Source organism: Crotalus tigris, unplaced genomic scaffold (assembly GCF_016545835.1).
Source record: "Crotalus tigris isolate CLP2741 ecotype Arizona unplaced genomic scaffold, ASM1654583v1 scf7180000019042.1166422, whole genome shotgun sequence".
In the NCBI taxonomy this organism is placed as follows: Eukaryota; Metazoa; Chordata; class Lepidosauria; order Squamata; family Viperidae; genus Crotalus; species Crotalus tigris.
This window is the reverse complement of record NW_024097339.1, coordinates 858,664-867,505: the sequence shown is the minus strand read 5'-3', so window position 1 is coordinate 867,505 and position 8,842 is coordinate 858,664.

The following is an 8,842-nucleotide window of genomic DNA, read 5'->3' as shown; positions in this document are numbered from 1 at the left end:
CAAACTCTTTGCAGACTTCTGCAAGTCCTGGAGTTTTCAGACTATTCAGACCAGTCACCTGAATTCCCAGGGCCTCAAACCAGTCGAGTCCAATTAGATTCGTACGATCACTCCCAACAACCACCACATCTAAGAGGCCGTGGAAAGCCTTATGCTGCACCTTGAGTGTGGCTTCTCCTAATACATTAATCTTTGAATTTTGAAAGTCAGTAAGAATTAGGTTCGATGGCCTGAGTTTGACTCGACGGCCACTACTGCAGCAAATCCTTTTAAAAATATTATGTGAAATGATTGATAGAGCGGACCCGGTGTCCAGCTCCATCGATAAGGGAACCCCTTATAACTTTACATCAATGCGAAGCTTTTTTTTAAGGGGCTTGTGTGTCCCCATTCACAAGATGCTTCTATGCGACATGCAAAAACCCACCCTGTGTTGGCTGGAGACCCTGGTACCTTTCCGAAGGGATTCTTCCTGAGGCTGCACCTGCTGGTGACCCAAACAAACAGTGGCAATGTGGCCTTGCTTACCACATGTCCGGCAAATGGCGGAGTGGAACCGGCAGTGTGTGTGCTTGTGGCGTCCTCTGCAACCGAGACACTGAAGGGCTGCTGGGGCCTTGTCTGATTTCTCTCGCGGTCTTCTCACTGCCAGCTGGTGAAGTCTGTCCACCTTCTCTTCAGGATCCGAGTCTTGGACTTCCTGAGTGACCTCGTGATGGCTGGAGCGTTTCTGGCAAGCCACAGAAACCTTCACAGCACCGCTTGCTGCTTCTTCAGCTGCAACTTCATGTAAGACATCTTGGAAGGTGACTTCAGCTTTAGCAAAGATTTTTTGTTGCAGCTCCCTGCTTCTCAGGCCGCAGACGAAACGGTCTCATAAGCATTCTTCCAGGTCCTTGAATTCACAAGGCCTGGAAGCTTGTCTCAATGCAGCAATGAACTCAGCAGCGGACTCGCCCAGTTTCTGATCCCTCTGCTCAAAACCATGCCTCCACACGATCACAGAAAGCTTGGGATGGAAGTGATCCTTCAGCATGTTTTTTAGGTCTGTATAGGTGACAGTCTCCAGCGGTGCTGGGGCTACCAGGTTCTCGGCTACATCGAAAGTGTCCTGATGGCAGACACACAGCAGGGTTGCTGCTTTCAAGCCATCTTCCCAAACCTGGTTAACCCTTAGGTAATTTTCTACCCGGGCCATGTAGGAGTTCCAGTGCTCCAGGTGAGCGATGTCGAACTCGGACAGACATCCAATCTTTGACATCTTCTGCTTTGAATGCCTCGCTGCAAGCCTTTGTTGAAGGGAAGGGCCCATTTGCCAAGTTCACCTCCAGTGATGCTGTACTGGCAGGTGAGTGCAGAGCTGGATGCCGATTCCCAGGCTTCAGGCTTTTCAGATGAGGCTTATCCTTTTCTTACTGCCCTTTTCCTTGCAGCGATCCCACCTTCGTCACCACTTTTTTGTTTCGGGATTCGAGGCATTGAAACACGACACATCGTAAAGCAAACTTCTTTATTTCTCCTTAACTCCACTGCAAGCAACTGCAAAACAGGCACACAGGCCTTTTATAGATTTCCAACCCCCAGGTAGTCCAGCCAATAGGAATCCCTCTTTCTTCGCACCTTGCGCATGCACAGTAATCCGGCGCCAGCGAGTCTGGTCTCGGGCAGCTTTTAGGTTGCCCGGGACCATTTGCAACATTTCTGGGCCTGCTGAGTTCCCTCATCAGGCCCAGGACACAACAGATACGTTGTAGGAAAAGGTGGATAGGAGCATCAGCAAACCAAGGAAGGATGTTCTAATTTTCTTCCCACCATTGTGTTAGAAATCTCTGCCCCTACTATTCCTTAAGACTTAGAAATGTGATGGTAACATAAGAAATGTATTGATGCTAGATTACAATTCACTCTTTTTTCTGCACAGAGAAAAATAGAGAGTTGGAGAGGATTATATCAAACCCCATTCCAGTCCATTCTGGATTCTGTTAGTGCAGAAAAGCTACAGTTCAAGCATTCTCAATAGATAAGCTAGATCTTCCAACAAGATCTTTGATGATGGAAAACCTATCACCCCCTCAAAAAATGACTCTGTTATTAAACTATTGTTACTATTAAGATATTGTTCAAAAGTTACCATACATCTAGCCTCCTGTAATTATTTCATTATATATAGCCCTGTCTTCAGCAGTTGTAAACAATTATTATATTTATCATTCATAGAAGTATCTCTTTTCTCCATCAACATCTCCTCTTAGTATTTGTTTTCCATGATTTTGATCAGATTTTTGCCTCTGAACCTTTGCTACATGGTCTACTTCTTAAATAGAGGACATAAAAACATGCAAGTGTATTTAATAAATTCTTACCTATCTTAGAAAAAAAAGGCATTTTTCTGACCCAAACAGCAGCTTTCTTCATATTTAAGGCTCTATATTTGATGGTGTCCCTTTTTATCTTTAGATAAATCATGAATTCCAAGGTCACATAGTCATTTTCTCAGAATAATTGCAGCATCTGAGGATCATCTTATACATAAATGTGTCGTCACTTGTATTCTTATTTTGAACACTTGAGAGTTGAATGAGAGGAGTCTAATTTGAATTACAGAGTTTATCTTATTTTGGATCAATCTCGGTCATTTAATTTCTTGAAGTGAAGCATTCCTCTCTGTGACATTGCCTTGAGAAGGAATAACAGGTTAAAATCCCATAGCAAGAGGCATCAAATGTCAATTCCGGAGATTAGTCTTTAAATTTAATCTTAGTCTCATCCAGACATAGTTCATCTGTGGATTCTTTTCTAATTAAAAATTTAAAAAGGCAATTGCCCACTTCACTTGTTCAGGCTCTCCAAGGGACACTTGTAATATAATAATTATCATTATAGAATATCAGACCAACCCTATGACACCTTCTGTGATTTATTCACCTATTAATAATCAAAATCCAGGGCGAAGTTACTCTTGCTGTCACAATGCAGTGTCGGTATTGTAGGGACTATATAGTTTCATGTCCATCTCAGTGCTACTAAGCATGTCTTCTGATCCACAATAAGAGTACATTTTACAGATTTGTATGTTATTGTAATAAAATTGTATTTCTCAAAGCTGAAGTGCCACAATCATAGCAACTGTCATTTTCAATGTCTGTCAGACATATGCAGAGTACTGCATTAGTCCTGCAGATTATATTTTTAAAAACAGTGAAAAAAATAGATCCTAAGGATGCAAACAAAAGTATATTTCCAATGGACATTGTTGAAACAGCCTGAAAATAAAACTGTTTGGTATATGTACTTTTTAGTTTTTCTCCCTCCCTCCCTTTTTGTATATTATTGCAATAAAAACAAATCAACATTAAAAAAAGAATTAAAGCTAATTAGTCTGGTGCTATCTGTTTTTGGAGAACAGATTTAATTTATTTCTCTAGTTTCTTTGGAATGCTGCAAACCTGATACCATATTTCTTTAAAAGAAGGGTAAGTAATGAAGGTCATCTACAGTTTTGCTGAGAATACAGTAATAATGTGTATGTATTTAGATCTATATCTTCCTCAGGGAAAACTCATTTTAAATTCCTTTTAAAATGAATATATATTTGCCTTTGAATGTCTTTGTGATCTTGTAGGAATGAGATTTTCCACCGACAGGGATTCTTGTCTTATCTCATCTCCTGGCTTGGGAATTCAAACCAGCCAGTATTCTATCTTCTCCCTTCTGCTCCCATAAAAAAAAATCAGCCTTCTATTTCTGGAGCTTGTCTGTTCTTGCATGTGTAAGTGGTTAGGTACTCCTCACTCCAATCTAGCCTCTGTAGCCACATGCTGTCATAATCACAACTATTAGGAAAGTTGTCTGGGATGTAGCATTACCAAGATGACATTATTTCATTTCACAAGATTGCCAATATAACATTTTACAGGTGCTTTTCAATGCAACAGAAATGGTGATAAGCCAGGTAGTCTTTGAAGGAATTTGGTTTGCTTTTCCAATCATTTTTGATTAGCTAAATATAAACAAACCCAAGAAAAATACACAAAATTATAAAAGAAAGGGCAAAAAGCTAAAAAAAACTACAGAAATATTTACATATTTACAAACATACATATATTAATAAATTGAAGCCCTGATTCATAGCCTTTGAAAGATTTTGATGGTTTCATTTATATTGTTTACAATTGATTTTTCCCTGACATAGGAAGCATAGCAGCCTCTCAGATTCTATGATACCTGCCACAACTTAAACCTTTAAGTAAAAAAATGATCCATTTGTTGAGAAAATTATAGTTTATTAGAGATCAAGTGTACTGCAGTGGTGCAAAGCCAGAACTGAGAATCAAGTGCCTAAATCCCTAAGTTCTACTTTTCTTCGCTTAATTGTGTCTCATTGCCCTCACTAGTCTAACCAATCAGATTCAAGCAAGATATTTTCATAATAGTCTGTCCAGGAGTAGTTTGGTATGTGGCCCCCTCCTTGAAACAGTGCCTTGAAGAGATACAGCACTTACTTTCATTTCCCGAGGCATCCCCACTTCATTCCTCCTCCCCACAGTTCATGGCAGTCTGTCACTACATAGTAGCGAAGCACAAGCAAGCTTTTATCCTCTTTTTCTCCCCTCCCTCTCCTTCTCTCTCTTCTTCTCCACCCCTCCCTCTCTCTCACACCACAAAATATACAGAAATATGTGTAACAAAAACCATAGAGTTCTTTTTTGTGTGGAATGGGGAAAAAATGATTTTTGCTACTTCAGAATTGGTAATACCTTGAAGGGAAGAGATAAGACTCATACATTCACCCCCAACAACCACCACATCTAGGGGACCTTCAAAATCCTTATGCTGTACTCTAAGGGTGGCCTCCCCCTTAACACACATCATAGAATTCTGGAAATCTGTAAGTATTAGATTTGATGGCTTGAGTCACTGCTGCTGCATATCTTTTTGAATGTGTTAATGGAAATAATGGAAAGAGCGGATCCAGTGTCCAACTCCATTGATAAGGGAACCCTTTGCAGTCTTATGTTAAGGGAAAGCTTCTTTTTAAGGGGCTTATGTGTCCCTGTCCTCAAAATACTCCTGTGCAATGTGCAGAAACCCACACTATGTTGGCTGGGGACCCTGGTACCTTTCAGACACAATTCTTCACGAGGTTGGACCTTCTGGCACCCCAAACAGATGGATGCAATATGGCCTTGCCTGCCACACGCTCTGCAAATGGTGGATCGGAACCTGCAGTCAGCTCACTTGGGGCGTCCTCTGCACCCGAAGCATTGAAGAGATGCTGGGGCCTTGTTCGGACGTTCCTTCTGCCTCCTTTCAGCTGGCTGGTGAAGTCTATCCACCTCTTCTTCAGGATCCGCTTCCGAGCCTTCTCGAGCATCCTCTTGATGGACGGTAGTTGTCTCTGGAGGGCTCCTGGTGAGCCGTAAGGTCTTCGCAGCCCCGCCTGCTGCTTCCTCAGCTGTCACCTCTCGTAGAGCATCTTGGAAGGAGACTTCTTCTTTAGCAAAAATCTTCTGCTGTAAGTCTCTGTTCCTTAAACTGCATACGAAGCGATCTCTCAGCCTCTCTTCCAGATCCTTGAACTCACAAGGTCTGGCTGCTCGCCTTAAGTCCGCAATAAAATCCGTAGCAGATTCACCTGGCCTCTGGTCCCTCTGCTCAAACGCGTGCCTCCAAGCAATAACAGACAACTTTGGCTGGAAATGTTCCTTCAACAGTTTCTTCAAGTCAGTATATGTTACTGACTCCAGAGGTGCAGGGGCCACCAGATTCTCTGAGATTTCAAAAACTTCCTGTCCACAGACACACAAAAGAGTTGCAGCCTTCAAGCCATCTTCTCTAACTTGATTTACTCTGAAGCAATTCTCCACCCTGGCAATGTAGGAATTCCATCTCTCTGGGTGGGAGACATCAAAATCAGACAAACGACCAATCTTCGCCATCATACTTTTACTACCTTCACCACTCGTTCCTCTGCAAACTTCTGTTGGGGAAACGGTCTTTTAGCTGAGCTCACCCTCCAGCGATGCTATACTGGCAGGCTGGAACACTGATTCAGACGCCGTCTTCCCTCTTCAGGACTTCCTGGGTAAGTCCTTAAAAGTTTCTCTTCAGTTTGCAAAGGATCCCACCTTCATTGCCAGTGTTAAGTACCTCATTCACGTGCCAATGATGAATACACATTGCGAAGTTTAACAGCTGTTTCTTCTTCTTCAACAACACCCGAACAACCCCAAAGGCACGCAGGCCTCTTTTAAGCATCTGGAGACCCGAACAATGGCAAACAAAGTAGCAGAGCGTTTTCGCGCCTTGCACATGCGCACAAGGCTGGCGCTGCTCAGTCTGGTCCCAGGCAGCCAACACCTTGCGCATGCGCACAAGGCTGGCACCACTCAGTCTGGTCCCGGGCAGCTTTGGAATGCCCGGGACCAGTGCAACATCCCGAGCCTGCTTTTGCAGGCTCAGGACACAACACTTAGCATTTTCTCTGTCCCTTTTAATCTTAGCCATTCCTTGTTGGTTTTGACTAAATTGTTGCAGCTGTCTTTTTCTTCCTACTCGTGGAATTTCTCTCTCTCTCTCTTTCAGTTTTGGCAAAAAAAACAATATTTTATGTGAACTTTTTTTCTCTTTCACCATCTCTTTCATCATCCCAACAAGCATTCTTTTTCATGCTTTCCATTAGCATAATTCTACACACTTTAGTGGCATTTTATATCATAATTCTTTCACTCTGTTCTAAGCAGCTTCCACATTCATTTTCCATTCATTATTTTAGGAGATTCATCTAATTCTAATGTTCCCCCCCCCCATATAGGGCTCATGTTATATCCTCCAGCTATGAGCCTACCTTCCTTCTGGTTTTCTTCACATCTACCTATTTTTTTCCCTGTTCATTTTTTCCCAAGATCTACTCTTAATACTACATATAGTGATCTGTCCTAGGTTCAGAATCTTTCACTCATCTTATATCCTTTACTAATTAATTTTAGCATAAACAATCAAATCAATTATATTCTTTGCTGCTTTTCTACAGTATATGCATAGACTTATTTTAAACCACTTTTTTCTAAGCAGACTGGTGCTAAGCAATTACCAAGCCCTTTCATTCTCCAGTCTCTTTTTAAATAATGATTATGGCCCAAACACATTTTATGTTTCTCATCTTGTCCCTACTCATCCAATCATAACATCAAACAGCTTTGGTTTGGGTTGTTGTTATTTTTTTTTTCTGGTTCCTATTCATTCAGGAGGTTGTTCACTTTTGGTAGTTCCTTTGTTAAAATTATTCACTGATGATACATTTCACTCTTCACTGGAACATAATATGTTCATCCATACTATCACCAGCCTATGGATTCCTATTTTGATATTCATATGATCAGAGCAATATAGATGACATCAATTCCTTAGTTCTGATTTTCATGTTCTCATTCATAATTAAACCTAAAACTTCATTTTCCTATGTGTATTCATGCATTCTGTTCATTCTTTCATGAATGTCTGCATTCTGATCTCTATTGTGTCTTTCCTTTTTCTCTTAGTTTCACATACATGCTGCATATAACAATATGGCTTTTGTCATTCAAGGCTTTCAAACAATGCTTTATAGTTTCTTAAAGTGTGGTCGAAGGATCCCAAGGGTCTCCCAAGACCCTTTCAGAGATCTGCAAAATAAAATTTATTTGCCAGATATTGAAGATATTTGCAAAAACCTAAAACAATGTCACTCTTCTCATTATTATCTTTATACTTCATTAAAAAATATAGGGCTTCTTTATAAGAAATGTTTTATTTATGTTAACATATGTTGAGTTTCATGTTGTTATTTCTACATCAGTGGTTCTTAACCTGGGCGATATTGCCCCCCAAGGGGCGATTTCATTTTTCAGGGGGGTGATGGAACGAAAAGGGGCAATGTGGGGGCAAAGGAACGAGAAGTTTTGGGAAAACTTTTGAGACTTTTTCGTACAGTGAATCGCTGTATATCTGTCATAAAAAACATCAGATCGCTCGCTATTAGTGGATTGAATTGTGTTTTCAAATGTTCCTCCAGCTAGCTTCAGTACAGAACGCCGTACATATGTGAAGACGCATCGCTTATCTTCATGCGCGTTGCGCAGCAGCCTCTACCCATACAGTGGCACGCCATTGGCCAGAATATGGGAGATATGGGAAAAAGACTGGAAATAAATTATTTGCATCGATATGTCCTGATGACAATTTTAAAGAAAACAAAAAAGTGCATAAATTGAAGAATCATTTCCTATGTTGTGATTGAGAGGTTATGTTGGGGGAGGGGGGCGATGACAACTTCCTCATTGGCTCAAGGGGGCGATTTGTTCAAAAAGGTTAAGAACCACTGTTCTACATGATCAATAAATATCTGATGCATGCATCCATTGTACTTTTTCATATATGTATATTTATATATTTAAGAGCTATGGTGGCACAGAGATTAGAACATAGTATTGCAGGCTAATTCAGCTGACTGCCAGCAGTTTGATTCTCACTGATTCAAGGCTGATTCAGCCTTCCATCCTTCCAAGGTTGGAAAAATGAGGACCCAGATTGTTGGGGGCCATATGCTGGCTCTGTAAAACTGCTCAGAGAGTGCTGTACAGCACTATGGAGTGGTACATAAATGCTATTGCTATTGCTATAATATGTTCAATATCATTAAATATAACCCATACAATCAAATGCTCCTTTAGGGTCCTCCATAATTTTTTTTATATGTGGAAAGGGATCCTGAAAGCAAAAAGTTTAAGAAACTCTGCTTTATAGGATGAAAGGGAAAGGGAAAGGATAGATTAAGTTATAATCTTAGCTGTACTCATGCTAT